The following is a 19,541-nucleotide window of genomic DNA, read 5'->3' as shown; positions in this document are numbered from 1 at the left end:
AGGAATGGTACCAGGTCCTCCTTGTACCTCTGGTAGAATTCGGCTGTAAATCCATCTGGTCCTGGACATTTTTTGGTTGGCAGGCTTTTAATTATTGCCTCAATTTCAAAGCCTGTTATTGGTCTATTCAGGGATTCAACTTTCTGGTTTAGTCTTGGAATTTATCCATTTCTTCTAGGTTTTCTAGTTTATTTGTGTAGAGGTGTTTATAGTATTCTTTGATGGTAGTTTGTATTTCTGTGGGGTCGGTGGTGATATCCCCTTTATCATTTTTTATTGCATTTATTTTATCCTTCTCTCTTTTCTTCTTTATTAGTCTTGCTAGCGGTCTATCAATTTTGTTGATCTTTCAAAAAACCAGCTCCTGGATTCACTGATTTTTTGAAGGGTTTTTTTCTGTCTCTATCTCCTTCAATTCTGCTCTGATCTTAGTTATTTCTTGCCTTCTGCTAGCTTTTGAAAGTGTTTGCTCTTGCTTCTCTAGTTCTTTTAGTTGTGATGTTAGGGTGTCAATTTTACATCTTTCCTGATTTCTCTTGTGGACATTTAGTGCTATGAATTTCTCCTTACACACTGCTTTAAATGTGTCCCAGAGATTCTGGTATGTTGTACCTTCGTTCTCATTGGTTTCAAAGAATATCTTTATTTCTGCCTTCATTTCGTTATGTACCCAGTAGTCATTCAGGAGCAGGTTGTTCAGTTTCCATGTACTTGAGCAGTTTTGAGTGAGTTTCTTAATCCTGAGTTCTAGTTTGATTGCCCTGTGGTCTGAGAGACAGTTTGTTATAATTTCTGTTCTTTTGCGTTTGCTGAGGAGTGCTTTACTTCCAACTATGTGGTCGATTTTGGAATAAGTGTGATGTGGTGCTGAGAAGAATGCATATTCTGTTGATTTGGGGTGGAGAGTTCTGTAGATGTCTATTAGGTCCACTTGGTGCAGAGGTGAGTTCAATTCCTGGATATCCTTGTTAACTTTCTGTCTCATAGATCTGTCTAATGTTGACAGTGGGGTGTTAAAGCCTCCCATTATTATTGTGTGAGAGTCTAAGTGTCTTTGTAAGTCTCTGAGGACTTGCTTTATGAATCTGAGTGCTCCTTTATTCGGTGCGTATGTATTTAGGATAGTTAGCTCTTCTTGTTGCATTGATCCCTTTACCATTTTGTAATGGCCTTCTTTGTCTCTTTTGATCTTTATTGGTTTAAAGTCTGTTTTACCAGAGACATGGATTGCAACCCCTGCCTTTTTTTCTTTTCTATTTGCTTGGTAGGTCTTCCTCCATCCCTTTATTTTGAGCCTATGTGTATCACTGCATGTCAGATGGGTCTCCTGAATATAGCACACTAATGGGTCTTGACTCTTTATCCAATTTGCCCATCTGTCTTGTAATTGGAGCATTTAGCCCATTTACATTTAATGTTAATATTGTTTTGTGTGAACTTGATCCTGTCATTATGATGTTAGCTGGTTATTTTGCTCATTAGTTGATGCAGTTTCTTCCTAGCATCGATGGTCTTTACATTTTGGCATGTTTTTGCAGTGCCTGGTACTAGTTGTTCCTTTCCATATTTAGTGCTTCCTTCAGGAGCTCTTGTAGGGCAGGCCTGGTGGTGATAAAATCAGCATTTGCTTGTCTGTAAATGATTTTATTTCTCCTTCACTTATAAAACTTAGTTTGGCTGGATATGAAATTCTGGGTTGAAAATTATTTTGTTTAGGAATGTTAAATATTGGCCTCCACTCTCTTCTGGCTTATAGAGTTTCTGCTGAGAGATATGCTGTTAGTCTGATGGACTTCCCTTTGTGGGTAACATTTTTTCTTTCATTTCAACTTTGGTGGATCTGACAATTATGTGTCTTAGAGTTGCTCTTCTCGAGGAGTATCTTTGTGGCGTTCTCTGTATTTCCTCAATTTGAATGTTGGCCAGCCTTACTAGGTTGGGGAAGTTCTCCTGGATGATATCCTGCAGAGTGTTTTCCAACTTGGTTCCATTCTCCCCGTCACTTTCGGGTACACCAATCAGACGTAGATTTGGTCTTTTCACATAGTCCCATATTTCTTGGAGGCTTTGTTCCTTTCTTTTTACTCTTTTTTCTCTAAGCTTTTCTTCTCACTTCATTTCATTCATTTGATCTTCAATCACTGATACCCTTTCTTCCAGTTGATCAAATCAGTTATGGAAGCTTATGCATTTGTCACGTAGTTCTCATGCCATGGTTTTCAGCTCTGTCAGGTCATTTAAGGACTTTTCTACATTGATTATTCTCGTTAGCCATTTGTCTAATCTTATTTCAAGGTTTTCAGCTTCTTTGTGATGGGTTCGAACTTCCTCCTTTAGCTCGGAGAAGTTTGATCATCTGAAACCTTCTTCTCTCAACTCATCAAAGTCATTCTCTGTCCAGCTTTGTTCCGTTGTTGGCGAGGAGCTGCATTCCTTTGGTGGAGGGGAGGCGCTCTGATTTTGAGAATTTTCAGCTTTTCTGCTCTGTTTTTTCCCCATCTTTGTGGATTTTATCTACCTTTGTTCTTTGATGATGGTGACATACAGATGGGGTTTTGGTTTGGATGTCCTTTCTGTTTGTTAGTTTTCCTTCTAACATTCAGGACCCTCAGCTGAAGGTCTGTTGGAGTTTGCTGGAGGTTCACTCCAGACCCTGTTTGCCTGGGTATCAGCAGTGGAGGCTGCAGAAGAGTGAATATTGCTGAACAGCAAATGTTGCTGCCTGATTGTTCCTCTGGAAGCTTCGTCTCAGAGGGGTACCCAACCGTGTGGGTGTCAGTCTGCCCCTACTGGGGGGTGCCTCCCAGTTAGGGTACTCATGGGGTCAGGGACTCACTTCAGGAGGCAGTCTGTCTGTTCTTAGATCGCAAACTCCGTGCTGGGAGAACCACTATTCTCTTGAAAGCTGTCAGACAGGGACATTTAAATCTGCAGAGGTTTCTGCTGCCTTTTGTTTGGTTATGCCCTGTCCCCAGAGGTGAAGTCTACAGAGGCAGATAGGCCTCCTTAAGCTGTGGTGGGCTCCACCCAGTTCCAGCTTCCTGGCCACTTTGTTTGCCTACTCAAGCCTCAGCAATGTTGGGGCCCCTCCCCCAACCTTGCTGCTGCCTTGCAGTTAGATCTCAGACTGCTGTGCTAGCAATGAGGGAGGCTTCGTGGGCATGGGACCCTCTGAGCCAGGCACGGGATATAATTTCCTGGTGTGATGTTTGCTAAGACCCTTGGAAAAGGGCAGTATTAGGGTGGGAGTGACCCAGTTTTCCAGGTGCTGTGTGTCACGATTTCCCTTGGCTAGGAAGGGGAATTCCCTTACCCCTTGTGCTTCCCGGGTGAGGCGTTGCCTTGCCCTGCTTCAGCTCTCACTTGGTGAGCTGCACCCACTGTCCTGCACCCACTTTCCGACATGCCCCAGTGAGAAGAACCCAGTACCTCAGTTGGAAATGCAGAAATCACCCATCTTCTGTGTCGCTCACACTGGGAGCTGTAGCCTGGAGCTGTTCTTATTCAGCCATCTTGGCTGGTCTGTCCATTTTTTTAAGTTTTAAAGGGGATAATAATATTTATAGTTGGCATACTGAATAAAATGGTAGCTATTGTCATTGGTATTTTTAAGACTGTGCAGGAAAATCATGAGAAGACAAAGTTACTTTTCCAGGGCTGCTGTAACAAAGTACCACAGATTGGCTGGTTTAAACAACAGAAATTTATTGTCTCATAGTTCTGGGGACTGGAAGTCCAAAATCAAGATGTTGGTTCCTTCTGAGGGGATGAGGGAGGGATCTTTTCCAGGCCTCTCTCTTTGGCTTGTAGATGGCCATCTTCTCCCTGTGTTTCTTCACATCACCTTTTCGTCATCTGTCTCCTCTGTCTGCATTTTCTGTTTTATGAGGATTAGGGGCCACCCTAAATACCTTATTTGAATAAGACTAGCTTTGTAAAGACACTATCTCCAGATATGGTCCCATTCTGAGATACAAGAGTTAAGACTTCAACATATGAATTTTGTAAGTATACAATTCACTCCATAACAACCAGGTCACATTGGGGAACTCTTGGATGATCTGTGGATATTTGGTCTTGAAGAGGAATAGTGGTAATTGTACACAGGGAGGCAGAAACTTGATAAATGCCTTCAAATGAGATAATGTACAATGTCTAAGGAAGTTAATACAATGTTTAACATATTGTAAGCATTGAATAATTGTTCTCTCTCTCTCTCTAACCAAGTATTTGTTGAGTATTTCCTCTGTTTCAACGCACTACATTTTGGTTTGATTTGTCATCCAACAATAGATAAAAGAAACACTACCATTTAGGTGATGTATTTATAACATTTGTTTATTATGTCTTTTGATAGCTTCAGAAGAAAAATCCATTTGATGAGGCAATGGTTGAATTAAATATCCATTGTAGAACTATGGGGCCTTCTAAAACCCAGATGAGTAGGTTTTAGCCAAGTTATATGAGCACAATCTAAATAACTACTGGTCTAGGCAGTGGGGACATAGTGCTAAACACAGAAACCAGAAATGCTGGATTAGACTTGTTTATGTGGCCCCAGAATAGAAATTCCAATTCATACGTAGCAATTATGTAGAGAGAGATTTTTGTCTCATCATAAGAAAGAACTTTCAAAAAGGCAAAGCTATTAAAAAATGGCTGCCTTTGACTGGGCATGGTGGCTCGTGCCTGTAATCCCAGCACTTTGGGAGGCTGAGGCGGGCAGATCAACTGAGATCAGGGGTCTGAGATCAGCCTGGTCAACATGGTAAAACCCCATCTCCACTAAAAACACAAAAATTACCCGGACGTAGTGGTGGGCACCTGTAATCCCACCTACTCAGGAGGCTGAGGCAGGAGAATCACTTGAACCCAGGAGGCAGAGGTTGCAGTGATCTGAGATCGTGCCATTGCACTCCAGCCTGGGTGACAGAGTGAGACTCCATCTCGGAAAAAAACAAAAAAAAAATAGCTGCCTTTGAGGTAGCAAACCTCTCTCATATATCAAAACCCATTTTGGAAGATGAAATATTTGGCATGAGGTTATGGGAATTAAAGAGACGAAAAAGAAGTCAGGTAACTGACTTTTAGAACCCTTTCCTACTCTAAATTTCACTATTTAATGAAATTAAATAATTCATTTTAAATAGGTGTGAGGAAAAGGTAACAAGACAGTGTAAGAGAACAGGTGTATATAATATTTGTTTTGAAACAAAGTACTCTAATCTCTTCTTATTTATATGGGAAAACTTTCTGTAATTCCAGGAACTGTTGCAATTATAGAAGGGAATCAACTCAGCTGGTATAGTCTCTGGTTTCCAACTCTTGAGTTTCAAGAAGATAGCACTGCTGAATGAATGGAAAGTATTCTGATTGATACAACCCCAGTCTAGTTGTTTAACAAGACTTGGAAATGTTGCATTATAAAGCCATGACTCCAGAAATAGCAAGTGTCTTCAAAGTTGGCAATATGCTTCTGTGACTTCTATAATAGAGACAAATGTTAAACTTAAAAAAAAAAAATGAGCCAATATTAAGAAACATTATACATAAACTTATGCGTCAAAATGAAAACAATGCAAACACTTAAAATTTCTAATTTTAGAATAGCATTCAAGTATACAGATGATATATATGAATCTTCAGGACTTCATAAAAAAATAAATGCAAATCAACATAAAAGAACGCCCAGGCTGAATGTGGTGGCTCACACCTGTAATCCCAGCAGTTTGGGATGCCAAGGCAGGAGGATTCCTTCAGCCCAGGAGTTTTAGACCACTCTGAGCAAAATAGTGAGACTTCTCTCCAAAAAAAATTTTTAGAAGTGTGATGGCATGCACTTGTAGTCCCAGTTACTGGGGAGGCTGAAGTGGGAGGATTGCTTGAGCCCAGGAGGTTAAGATTGCAGTGAGCCATGACTGTACCACTGCACTCCAGCCTGGGCAACAGAGTAAGAGCCTGTCAACAACAGCAACAACAAAAATAACAACAGCAATGCACATGTATAAATGGAGACTTCAAAGTTTCTAATATTTAAGTTGCAACTTAAGAAAGGTTGCCCTTTTTTTGAGAGAGAGAGAGAGAATCTCACTCTGTAGCCTAGGTTGGAGGGCAGTAATGCAGTCATAGCTCACTGCAGCCATCTACTTCTGGGCTCATGTCATCCTCCTGCCTCAACCTTTTGAGTACCTAGGACTACAAGTGTGCACCATCACACCCTACTAATTTTTCAAATATTTTGTAAGACAGGGTCTTGCTTTGTTGCCCAGGCTTGTCGCAGACTCCTGGCCTCAAGCAGTCTTCCTGCCTCAGCCTCCAAAAGTTGGGATTTCAGATGGGAGCCACTGTGCCTAACCTCAAGGCTGTTTTGGTTAAAGTTGTATTTGCATGGAAGCTGATGCTGAGTCAGGATTTTACTTTTAATAAATGATCAGGCAACAGAAATATACAAACATAAATTGTCTATAGTAGTCTTACCCTGGTGGCCCCCAGTGGCCATTCCTTCTGGTTTCTAAGGCTTCGAGTAGTTCTTGTTCATGCTGGCTTTGGACTTTGCCATGTGACTTGCTTTGGCAAACAGGACATTAGCGAGCATGACACAAGCAAAGGCTTGATAAAGCATTTGACTACTGGGGCTTGTTGCTTGGCGTCAAATATTATGCTGTAAAGAATCTTGGGCTATGCTATTCAGTGGTGAGAAGGCCATGTGAGAGTCTGAGACAATGGAGGATGAGGGCCTGCTTGGATACTCTGGCCACAGCTGAGTTCCTAGTTTATTGCAGTCCCAAATGTGACTTCAATTACAAAAGGACCATGCAGCTTGTTCCAGTCAACTCACAAGAATCATGAGCAATAATACTTTTTTTGTTGTTTGAACCCACTACATTTTGGTTTGATTTGTCATTCAATAATTGATAAAGGAAACACTACCATTTAGGTAATTTGTTTATAACATATGTTTTCAGTTATGTCTTTTTGATAGCTTCAGGAGAAAAATCCATTTGACGAGGCAATGGTTAAATTAAATATCCATTGTAGAACTATGGGGTATTCCAAAATCCAAATGAGTAGTTTTTAGCCAAGTTATATGAGCACAATCTAAATAGCTCCCTAAGAAGAAAGGATTTTATGAAAAACTATAATAACATTTTAAAGGCTTCTAGGAGAGTTTTTAGTAGCTAGTAGCAATTTATTAGATGATATATTTTGTTACATGTTTTAGATTTCTGTAGCAGCTAATTATAGTGATGCTTATTCTCTACTATCAAACAAATCACTAATAATTTTTTTTTAATGTAGACCTGAATCTCTTTGAGCAAACAAACTGGAGAAACCATATTTTTTTTTTTTTTTTTTTTTTTTGAGACAGAGTCTTACTCTGTCATCCAGACTGGAGTGCAATGGCACAATCTCACCTTACTGCAAACTACGCCTCCTGGGTTCAAGCGATTCTCACGCCTCAGCCTCATGAGTAGCTGCGATTACAGGTGTGAGCCATTATGCCTGGCTAATTTTTGTAGTTTTAGTAGAGATGCAGTTTCACCATGTGGGCCAGGTTGGTCTTGAACTCCTGACCTCAGGTGAGTCTTCCCGCCTTGGCCTCCCAAAATGCTGGAATTACAGGTGTGAGCCATTGTGCCCAGCCAGAGAAACTCTTTTCACTAAACTGAAATTGTGGCTCGTTTGTTGACAAGTTATTCACTTAAAATCGCCTGAGGATTTCTGAAAATTATGATTCTTTCATTTATATCAACTACTATTGAATTTAAAACTATTTACATTAAACTTAATAGAAGCTCTCCATTATATTATCCATTATAAAAAACCAAGATTTACCTGTATTTTTGGATCTATCTAATAAATACACTTCTTCATATGTTTTGAAATGTAAATGGTTGTTACATAAAACGGCAGTATAATTATAGTTTCAACAGATAAAACTGAAAATAAGTTTCTTTGGGTTATAGTTTTTATGGAGCAAGTAAACAGCTGCTCTCTCTAAAACATAAATGTAAATGGTAAATTTGGTCATGGGACAATAGTTATAAGCAATTTAAGTTGTTTATACCTGTGTTTTACAAGAATTTCAATTAGATAATATTCCTTTCAATTATATAATGGTTAACAGTTTGCACAATTCTTTATCAGACTTTTTAATCGATTAGTCACTAAGTGCCAAACACTAAGAAAATTCTGAGATATTCAACCTAAGCTCAACAGATGTATTTATGTGGACCTCAGATTGTAATAATACAGCATATCAATATAATTTGAAAAAGTGCTTCACTGGGAGAAGTACTGATATGATGTGGCTGTGTCCCCACATTGAAATTTTTTTTTTTTTTTGAGATGGAGATGTGCCCTGTAGCCCAGGCTGGAGTGCAATTGCACGATCTCAGCTCACTGCAACCTCTGCCTCCCAGGTTCAAGCAATTATCCTGCCTCGGCCTCCTGAGTAGCTGGGATTACAGTTGTATGCCACCATGCCCAGCTAATTTTTTGTATCTTTAGTAGAGACAGAGTTTCACCATGTTGGCCAGGTTGGTCTCAAACTCCTGACCTTGTGATCCACTTGCCTCAACGTCCCAAAGTGCTGGGATTACAGTTGTGAGCCACTGTACCTTGCCCTTGAATTTTAATAATTCCACATGGTGTGGAATCGGAACTTATGTTTAAAAGGAAGCCGCACATAAAAATTCAGAAAATTTGCAGCTTGATGTTGTGATAGAAAAGAAAAACTCATGTTCTGAGGAGAAATTCAAACCTCAAACCGGCTGCAGAAATTTGAATAAGTAATGAAGAGCTAAATGTTAATTGCCAAGACAATGGGGAAAATGTCTCCAGGGTATGTTAGAGGACTTCACAGCAACCCCTCCTATCACAAACCAGGAGGCATAGGAGGAAAAATAGTTTTGTGGGTGGGACCCAGAGTCCCCCTGCTCTGTGCAGGCTAGGGACTTGGTGCCCTGCATTCCAGCTGCTCCAGCAGTGGCTAAAGGGGACCAAGGTACAACTTGGGCCATGGCTTCAGAGGTTGCAAGCCTCAAGCCTTGGCACCTTCCATGTGGTGCCAAGAAGTCAGGAATTGAGAGCTTGCGGGTGCACAGAAGTCAGGAATTGAGATTTGAGAACCTCCATCTAGATTTCAGAGGATGTATAGAAATGCCTGGATGTTCAGGCAGAGATGTGCTCAGGGATGGGGCCCTCATAGAGAACCTCTGCTAAGGTAGTGCAGAAGGGAAATGTGGGGCTGGAGCCCCCACACAAAGTCCCCACTGGGGCACTGTGTAGTGGAGCTGTGAGAAGAGGGCCACTGTCCTCCAGACCCCAGCATGGTAGATCTACTAACAGCTTACATTGTGCACCTTGAAAAGCCACAGACACTCAATGCCAGCCCATGACAGCAGCCAGGAAGGAGGCTGTACAATTGAAAAGCACAGGAGTGGAGCTGCCCAAGACCATGGGAACCTGCCTCTTGCATTAGCATGACCTGGTTGTGAGACGTGGAGTCAAAGGAGAACATTTTAGAGTTTTAAGATTTGACTGCCCCACTGCATTTCAGACTTGTGTGGGGCCTGTAGCCCCTTTGTTTTGGCCAGTGTCTCCCATTTGGAATGGCTGTATTTACCCAACACCTGTATTCCCATTGTAACTAACTTGCTTTTGATTTTACAGGCACATAAATAGAAGGGATTTGTCTTGTCTCATATGAAACTTTGGACTGTGGACTTTTGAGTTAGTGCTGAAATGAGTTAAGACTTTGGGGGACTTTTGGGAAGGCATGTTTGGCTTTCAAATGTCAAAAATGAGGACACAAGATTTGTGAGGGACTAGGGGCATAATGATATGGTTTGGCTGTGTCACCACACAAATCTCACCTTGAATTGTAATAATCCCCATGTGTCAAGGGCAGGGCCAGGGGGAGATAGTTGAATAATGGGGGTGGTTTCCCCCATACTGTTTGTGGTAGTGAATAAGTCTTATGATATCTGATGGTTTTATAAATGGGAGGTTCCCTGCACAAACTCTCTTTGCCAGTTGCCATGTAAGACGTGACTTTGCTCCTCCTTTGCCTTCCACCATGATTGTGAGGCCTCCCCAGCCATGCTGAACTGTGAGTCAATTAAACTTCCTTTCTTTAGAAATTACCCAGTCTGAAGTATGTCTTCATTAGCAGTAGAACAGACTGTTACAAGTACTAAATGAGATTTCATGATGTGTCCACTTGTTCAAACCTTTGGGGTCACGAGAGATTGCCAGAGCAGATAATCAAATGTGAAAGCCTAGAGATGAAGGGACAAGGTACATGTACAAAAAAGGGAAGGGCAATAATTCAAAATCAGTGGTGTATATCTTATAGGGGAGAGTGGCAAGGGACCACAGTGGACAAATTAGCACCATCCAGATTTACATTGACTTTTAAAATCAAATTAATCTAAAGAATTTTAGATACTTTTCTAAGGAAATAGAGAAATGGGAAATAGGGAACTACTGAAAAATCTTCTTGTTTGGAGACTTTGTTGGGATCTTCTTTGTTGGGATCTTGCTATGTTGACCAGGCTGACCTCAAACTCCTTGGCTCAAGCAGTCCTTCTAGCTCAGCCTCTTCAGTAGTGGGGTCAGCAGGCGTGTACCATTGCATCTGGTCTGAAGGTTCTTAAGAAAGAGGAAGACTATATTTAGAAGTATTACTTTCAGCAAATATGCTTGCAAGGAGCCCAGTTAGGAGGCCATTGGGGGAATTCAGACAATAAATGATGGAGGAGGTAATTTGATGTAACTGCCATAGGGAGAAGTGTTTGGAAGTGCATAGAGGTAGAATCAACAGCACCTGGTAATGAATTAGTTGCAGCGAGTTGGAGAAGAGCAGGTGTGAAGAATATTTTTCAAAGTTTATGGCTTAAGCAAGAGGATATATACTGTTTCCTCTTGTTCAAGTTATAAACCTGAGAAATCGGAATTTAAGAAAAAATGTGATTTTGGGGGTATGAGTAATACATTTTTGTGGATGGAGATTAATTGTAGGTACTGGTTGAACAGACTAGGAAGACTTTCTGCAAAATGTTTTATCTAAAGTGAGGACTGAAAGACGGAAAGGAAGAGGGAGAGAGCACAAGTGTGTACACATGTAGACAACTCTTAAAAAATTGGCTCTAACGGGGAGGAAACAAAAGATGGAGAAGGACGTACAGCCGAGAGAGGGATTGAGGTTAATTTGAGCAGAAAAGAGGAAGAAGTTGAAGACAAAAAAGAAGAAATAATTATCTGAGGATACACTGATTAGAGCATACATTATCTCACTTTTGTCTCTTTCAATCTTTCTCTAACACATAAGCACAACAACTGTGATGCTATTAATTTATGGATAATATAACTAAGATCCAAAATCATATCACCAACAAAATGTCATTTAACTGGTATACCTTGGAGCTAAAATTCAATTCCCAATGTCCTGACAGCTGAAGCCAGAGCTTACTCTACTAGAGACAGTGGGGACAATGACTACCTAATTAATAGCTGGCATGCATTATTAAGCTCTAGCTGACAAGTTAGTCAATCCATTAAAATAATCAGTCACAAGTAATCTTGCAGCTTGATAGCCACAATTGCATTTTCCTTTTGATTTTAAATTTTAATAAGATAATGTTTGTATGATCTAGACAGGATAGAGCTTGCTTGACTTGTTTGAAATAAGAAAGTGTCAGAGATATGTGTAGCAATCATATTTGCATTTTTTGATTCCAAGTATATATACTTTCCACTACTTTGGCTGTTTCATGTTGGTCTAGAATGACCCATTCATTATCTAGTTTTGCCCTGTGGCTTTAAAGTAGAATTCATTTATTTGAACAGTTATGGAAATTAATGGCAATAAAAAATATAAGAGAGAAAAGGAGAAGATTATTCGACTTTATTTTCTTTTCTGTATAGAAGTAACCCAGTAACTCCTTTTATTTCAAGGATTAAGTTATCCAGAAAAGCATTTTTATTCTTGTATTTAATATGGATTATTAGATGTATAGCATTTTTCTTATTTGTGACTCAAGTTGCATAGGACATGCATTATTCATGGAGAGAAAATGTGGTAGTAAGCACACTTGCATAAACATCTTATGGAGGATATTTTAAATTTAGAAATAGTATTTGGCCTTATGCTTCAGGAAACATCCTACTAAATCATACAAGGACTAAAGCTTTTAATAGATATTTATCAATCCACCATGGATGCCTGCTGTGACAAGCTATCTTTAGGAACTGAGAATTTGTGAAGATTAAGTTACTGGGCTTTCTCTATGAAAGGAAAGTCGAATGTAAATACAATTGCATTGTAACATACCAGTGTAGATCTTGGGTTTGCTAGAACAGTATTAAGTTTAAATGTTCTGACTCCTAACAGATGATGTATGATACCATATATCCTGAATTTTTGTTAGAAAAATATAGTCACCATGTTGTGTTTACACTTGCCATTGGCAGCAAGTCTCCTTCAAATCTTTCCTGAATTCATTCTAATCCAAATTTATTTCTAGCCTCTGAACTAAAATTGCCATAGACCAATCACTAGTGACTAGATAATGTCATATTTAATGACCATTTCTCAGTCTTCATGTAAATAAGCTTATCAGATGCATTTGCCATAGCTTATCTTGTCCTTCTTTCAACACTTTCTTCACATGACCTCCAGGGCTCCTATTACCTGGTTCTTCTATGCCTTACCTGATTTTCTTTTTCAGTCTTATGTTCTTTAAATAATGAATCCCCCACAGCTCATCTTTGGAACTTTACATCCCACATCTATATGCACTTTTTAAGTGATCTTGTTCACACCTATGGCCTTTAATTATTTTACAGCCAAATTTTGTATCTCTAACATGGACTGCTCACCTGCAATGCAAACTTGTATAATCATCACTACTTGAACATCTAATAAGCATCACAAATGAATAGGTTCAAGGCCAAACTCTAAATTTATCTTCCTCTCCTACCTGCTCGTCTCCTAATCTGTCCCATTTCAGAATAGGACAAATTCATTCTTTAGTGACTCATGTCAGTCATCTTAGATTCCTTTTGTCACATCTCACATCCAATCTGTCATGATGTCTGTTACATGCACTATCAGAATACACCTCCCCTTCTACCATGACTTCTTGCATCTAAGTCCCTGACATTTCTTAGTGGTATCATTGCAACTGCTTCTTAACTCTTCTCTTTGTTTCTACCTTTGCTGCCCTACAAACTATTTGTAACCTTGTTTTCAGAGTGATTGTTTTAAAGCACATCATCAAATCTATCGTCTAGCCAAAATTCACTGGTGGTTTCCCAAATCCCTCTGAAGAAATACTTAAAAGCTTTCTTGTGATCTCTACAAGATCTGTACCTCACCCTTCTCAACACTATCTTTAATACTTAGTCTCCTATCAGGCTCCCCTTCTTCCCCCATTTTCTCCAACTCACCTAACTCCATTCCAACTACATCAAACTCCTTTGTGTCTTATGAAGATACCAAGTCAGCTTGCATGTCAAAGCTCTGGCACTTGCTATTTGTTCTGGGACCTTTGCTTTATGTCAGCATGACTCACTCCCTGTTTTCTTTTAGGTACCTTTTAAAGGTCACTTTATATGAGAGGCCTTTTCTCATCTCTATGGTAAATGCTACCCACATTACCACACATCCACCTTTTGGTACTTGACAGTATATTTGCCAGTTTGTTTGCTGCCTATTGCTATTAGACAATTATGTATTTAAAAATTAGAATCACATACTTTTAATTAGATAACTAGAATATTTAGCTCCATGGAAGCAAGGACTTTGTCAGCTCTATACCCAGCAGTGGTGCCTGTTACATAGTAGGTTCTCAGTAAATACTTGCTGAATGAATTATTATATATTTATATAATCATTATATATTCCTTCCTGAATTGAACACATATTTTTCATAGAGTAAAAACCAGCTAAAACAAAAGTCACCAATACCTTCCAACTGTTGCTTCTTCTGTAAGTAAGCTGTTAGCTCTTTGGCTTTGATTTCTACGTACAAGTCTCAGATGAAGAAAATGGAGAATCAGTGCTACTAGGTATTGTGAATGAAGGTTGTAACTCATAGGAATGTTAGTATTGAACTACAAATACAGATTTGCCTCTTGATATTTGGGTTATGAGTTATGATACCTGCACAATCACAATAGAAGGCTTTTCTCTGCTGGCAATGTGTGAATTATGACAGTGACCTGAATTCCATGTCTTACAGTACTTCCTTTCCAGGATTAAAATGTCCCTTACAGTAATTTATTTAATATTATTTTTAAAAAAATATATCATAACTGAGGAACAGGTTCTCCAAGATTTACACTTCTTATTCTACAAGTTGAAGAATTCAGCATCGATGACTTTTTAAAATGCTGGCAAGCAGTAGTGCAGATTGCCCCAAGTTTTGCTCTGTCAGTGGTAGACAAATCTCACCTTTTCCAAATGCCAGTTGTATGAGTTTGTCCTAGCTATAACTTTCTTAAGTTTGGGTTCTTTGAATAGGAAACAGGAAGGATAGGAGCATCCACACTGTAGGGTTGCCTTGAAGATTAAGTGAGGAAATGCATGAAATGAAATTTAGAAAATCCCTGAGAAACCTTCTGTAGCTTCCTTATCTAGCATTATTTTTGGCATTATATTTACCAGTTTCAGTGTTCCTCTGTAAAATATCTTTCCTTGAGTGGTCTTAGTTTTTTGATACATAGAGGGTCAACTATAAATGCAGCTGTTCTAAGAACCGAGTATGGGGTTATTGGAATCCTGGTGTTATCACCTGTGTTTAAGAATTATATGTTTTTCAAGTTCTTTTTACATTCAAAGGTGAAATTAAATTAATTTTTTGTGCTACGTTGCCTAAAAGTGTGAAAGAGCATTTTCCCCTCCCACGTATGGAAAAAATAATTTTTTAAAAATGATTACAACTGAAAAGTGAATTTAAATGCTTTAAAAACTGAAGCTCATATGTCTTTATATTATAACAAATTTTGCACCTGCAAACTAATGCTACAGAAGTTTGCATCATGTGTTAGTGAATATTTCCGTAGGAAGGTGCTAATGCTTCCGAAGTAGCATATGGGCCATTAGATCTGATATGTGAAGAATGACTCGTGCAGCAACCTTCTGAAAATTATTCAAGAATTTGTTGTAAGAGAAACAGAATTTCTAGAGACACAAAAATCAAAATACCAGCTTGACTATTATGACACTTTGTAGTTGTATATCACCTTTCACAGAATTCTTCACACCTATTTTCTAAATAACATCTAAATAACATTTCTGTAAGTTAGTAAAGTGGCAGTGTAGGCTTCTCTTCAATAAAAAGGGAAATACATATTAGAGAGTTAACTACAGCGTTTACATTTGTACTATGAGTTCTTGATTGAGCTTTACATTTTTAGGATTTTAAAATATGCATTATTTTACTGGAAGTAAGAAAATTGTCAACTCTAGCATTAACTTTGAATATAGGAAATAGCAGACATTAAAAATAATCTGGTTAATCCAAGTCCTGCTGTATGTGTTAAAGATAAGGAGCTATTAGCACCAAAAGTTACTATTCTATTTAGAAAAATAACTGCCTTGACTATAGGTGAGAACATTCATAGATACGGGAATCAAATCAAATAAATATTTATTTATTCTTTAAGCATCGACTCTGTATTTACTACAAACACATTAAGTGTCAGATAATGCAGGCACTGAAAGTACAGGTTGGATTATACTCAGTCTCTGCCAGGACCTCCAGCCAACCCCACTGGTATTCTCTGGCTGACAGAGATTTGAAAATTCCCTGAGACAGAGCTCCCAGAGGGAGGCCGGGCTACGGTCTTTGGGGTTTCGGCAACTTACCTATTCCAGTCTTCGGGCTTACGAGAGACCAAGCCGATTGGGGGGTGGGAGTGGATCCCCAGCACATCACAGTGGCCCTGTAAAAGCATGGTTAGGCTGCTTCCTTAAGTGGGTCCCCAATCCTGTTTCTCATCACTGGGTGGAGCCTCCCAATTGGGTTCTCTGGCTACCTCCACCAGTGTTCCCCGACTAACAGTGGTTTCAGGCCTCCTGGGATGGAGGTCATGGAGGGAAGGGTGGGTTGTCTTTGCTGTTTGGGTGCCTTACCCATTCCAGTCTTTGGGCTTTGGCATGTCCGAGGTGACTGGGGTCTGAAGCGGACCCCCATCACAGCACAGGTGTTTTACAAAAACATGGCCAGACTTCTTTTTTAAACAGGTCCCTAATTCCATTCCTCTTCTCCTGGGAAGAAAACAGGTCCCTAATTCCATCCTCTCCCGGGAGGAATGGAATTAGGGAGAGACTTCCCAACTGGGGTCTTTAGCCACCTACATGTATGTTCAGTCCAGCAACAGGCCTGGACCTCCCTTGGACAGAATTCCCAGGAGGGGCAGTCTGCCATTTTTGCTGTTTCACATACACTCTCCTAAGTCTGAACCAAGAGGAAACTGAATCCCTGAACAGACCAGTAATAAACTCTGATACTGGGGCAGTAATAAGTAGCCCACCACCCAAATGGAGAATCAGTACTAATGGGTATTGTTATAACAGATGACTTCTGTGATGTCATATTTACATTATGGCAGACTAAATAATAGTATGACATTGAAATTTGTATCTAATAAGTTAGTATACTTTAGATGAGAAGAAAACAATTTCACACAGGAGAAAATAAAGGGACCCATGCAGCTATATTGCTTATGGGTTAATTTGCAGGCAAAGAATAAAAAATTATACCATGGGGCTTAAAAACATAGTTTATTTTTATCACATTATCAGCAATCTGAAAGCAAGTTGTTGTGGTAGAGTTAGAAACTTTAATTATGCAGATACAAAAATAATATAATGTAAATCTAAATAATTTGCCCCTATTCACAAATTAGGAATATAACAATTGGTAGATAACATTTGTTGTTGTTATTATTAACATAATCAAAGTTTCATTAACTTTTAAAAAGGAAATCAATGTTTTTTTCTTGAAGGCTTCTACTCTTTTTCTGTATTGTCCAAGGTCTCTGGGAGCCTCATTCTATCCACATGAAATAGTCTTGCTTCTTGAATCTCTGCTCAGTTTACTAGTTCTAAGCATTTATTATTACCTAGAATCCCACTTGGAGACAAACCTCTCATGATCTCATTGAAGGTGATTGTGCAACCATGAAATGAGGTTATAACCTGGCCACATAGACCTCTGGCTTCAGTTTTCAATTTATTTGGTGCATGTTTATTTATATGCTCAACAATTTTTCAAAAGCTTGAAAAAATCAATTAAAAGACAATTGGAGAAAACTAACAATGAGATGACAGTGTTAGTGAGAATGAAAGAAGAAAGAATCAAAGGACATTTTTATTTCTTATCTAACCCTCCCAAGAAACTGTCAAATCTTGTTGATTCTGTTTGAGAAACTGAGTGGATGATGATATCATTTGCTAAGAAAGGAAACATTTCCTAAGATAGAAAACATTGAAGAAGAGTGGATGTGGGGAAGGAGAGGATGGCAATACTTTGAAATATAGTGGATTTTAATTGCTTCTGAACCATCTAAGTTTATAAAGAGATGTTAGTTAGTATCTGAATATATTATTCTGAAATTTCGATGAGAAGATTAGAATAAAATTAAGACTTTGGAATGATAAATGTATATTCTTACTCATTCCATAGGTATAGCTTCTAAAAACCTAAAAATTCATCTTACAGGAATGAATTACTTTTAAACTGTTGATCTGTCACTGAGAAGATTCTAATAGATGTTAAATAATTTTGGTCACTATTATGGTAAAAGTGCTCATTGGGAGACTCCAAATTCTCCAGTTTCCTTCTCAAATTTCTTGGTTAGGTGAAAAATGGAAAATTTCAAATGCCAATAAACATAAAATTTTTTTCCACAAAAGTGAATACTTACATAATTCAGTAAAGAGATGCAAAGACTTTTTCGAAGATCTTGGAATGATCTTTTATCCAACCTCTGGAGTTAAAGCCGGATCATGTGCAATGTTTAATGGATGAGGAAAACAGTCAGTAAAGTAGGAGAAGAGGAGTTGTGAAATGAAAACATCATGAGAAGTGGGAGTAAGGTTAACCTTTGTTCTACTCCTGGTTATGCAACTTATCTGCTATTTTACCTTGAGCTACTTACTTAATATTTAAATTTTCTCTTATGTTAAATGAATGAAATAATATGTATTAGTTGTGAGGATGAAATATGTGTAATGCTTTGCCTATGCGTTTCATGTATTTGGGAATAATAGTAGAGTTACTCCTACTAGCAGTGTGCATTTTGTGACTTAGATTACACAAATGAAAATAATTTGTAGAAAATCAACATTTGTAGAAAGCTTGTCTGAAAGCATAGAAGGTGAATTTTAAATATATATGTGTGTGTGTATATATTCTGTCTTATTTGAAAATAAAATACTAACATGTGGAAAAAGTGAATATTTTAACCAAATTTTTACGATTATCTGATGCAGAAATATTTGCAAAAAACCCACATTCAGTTATTTGTTTTTTCTATGATTTGCATAAGTGTTGAGAAATTCAATTTTGGACACCAATTGAGAATAAAAATAAATGGATTGAGTTTAAACACAAATCATTTATCTATAATCCTTGAGCTGAAAATAATATTGAATAGAGTGCTTACATTTAAGCTAGTTAAGCAAAAACCTAAGCCATGCACTATGTCAATTTTTCTTTTATTAATGATACCTTGATATAAAACCATTGAAAGTCAGGAAAAGAAAGGAATTCAATGTCCGTTAGTACAATCTTTTCAATGGAAAGGTGAAAAAGTGAAGTTCTAAGAGGACACATCTAATGGTCTTAGAACAGACTTCTAGATGAAAGTCTTCTGAACTTCAATCTCATTTTCATTCTCCCTGTGTTCCTTCTATAAACTGCCAGTCTGTTTATATAATGGCAAAAATTTGTCATCAACCTATGCAATGGCAGAGAGGCCTTTTGGAGTTTTAAGCTTGATCAAACATGTTGGGAAAAAACATACTCATTAAAAATTTTGCCTTCTTTCTGGTCTTCACTGATTGATTCAATGAGTGCATTACAATGAGTCCATATGTGAATCCATTTTGATCCATAGTTTTCTGGGGCTATAGTTACAAGACTGTGGCTCGGCTTGTTATGATTACATCTGTTCTGTTATTTTGAATTTTCCCAGGTCTGAAGCTTATTCCTGTTAGAAGTCTTCAGTGGTAAGTGATACTACCTCTGCATCTGAAATCCATTTAAATTCTCAACTGCCCATGGGGGTACAACTCAGTCTCCACATTGTTTTGAAATGACCAGCTTCAACTTCCAGGACACGGGGCCATTGAGATAGCTGGTGCGTAGTTGCTGATTATCTCACAGATGTTCTAGCTAGACACTTCCCAGCTCCAGGGCAGGAAATGGTATTTAAAAATGGAGATCTTACTTCTAGATACAGATACCCTAGCAGATACTATATCTTAGATATTCAAAAAAAGAGCATGATCAAAAAATATTTTC

At 38.4% G+C, this 19,541-nt stretch overlaps 1 long non-coding RNA gene across 3 annotated transcripts in view; it reads left to right on the top strand.

The window, feature by feature from the left end:
* The window catches only part of LOC111551104, a 126,173-nt gene that overhangs the window by 34,422 nt on the left and 72,210 nt on the right, over nt 1-19,541 (top strand). For all 3 annotated transcript variants that reach the window (XR_002734270.1, XR_002734271.2, XR_002734269.2), the window contains one exon: nt 19,213-19,246. This is a non-coding gene — a long non-coding RNA (uncharacterized LOC111551104). The remainder of the gene's footprint in view (nt 1-19,212; nt 19,247-19,541) is intronic.

The sequence above is a fragment of the Piliocolobus tephrosceles genome, chromosome 7 (assembly GCF_002776525.5).
Source record: "Piliocolobus tephrosceles isolate RC106 chromosome 7, ASM277652v3, whole genome shotgun sequence".
In the NCBI taxonomy this organism is placed as follows: Eukaryota; Metazoa; Chordata; class Mammalia; order Primates; family Cercopithecidae; genus Piliocolobus; species Piliocolobus tephrosceles.
This window is presented reverse-complemented; position numbering and strand designations above follow the sequence as displayed.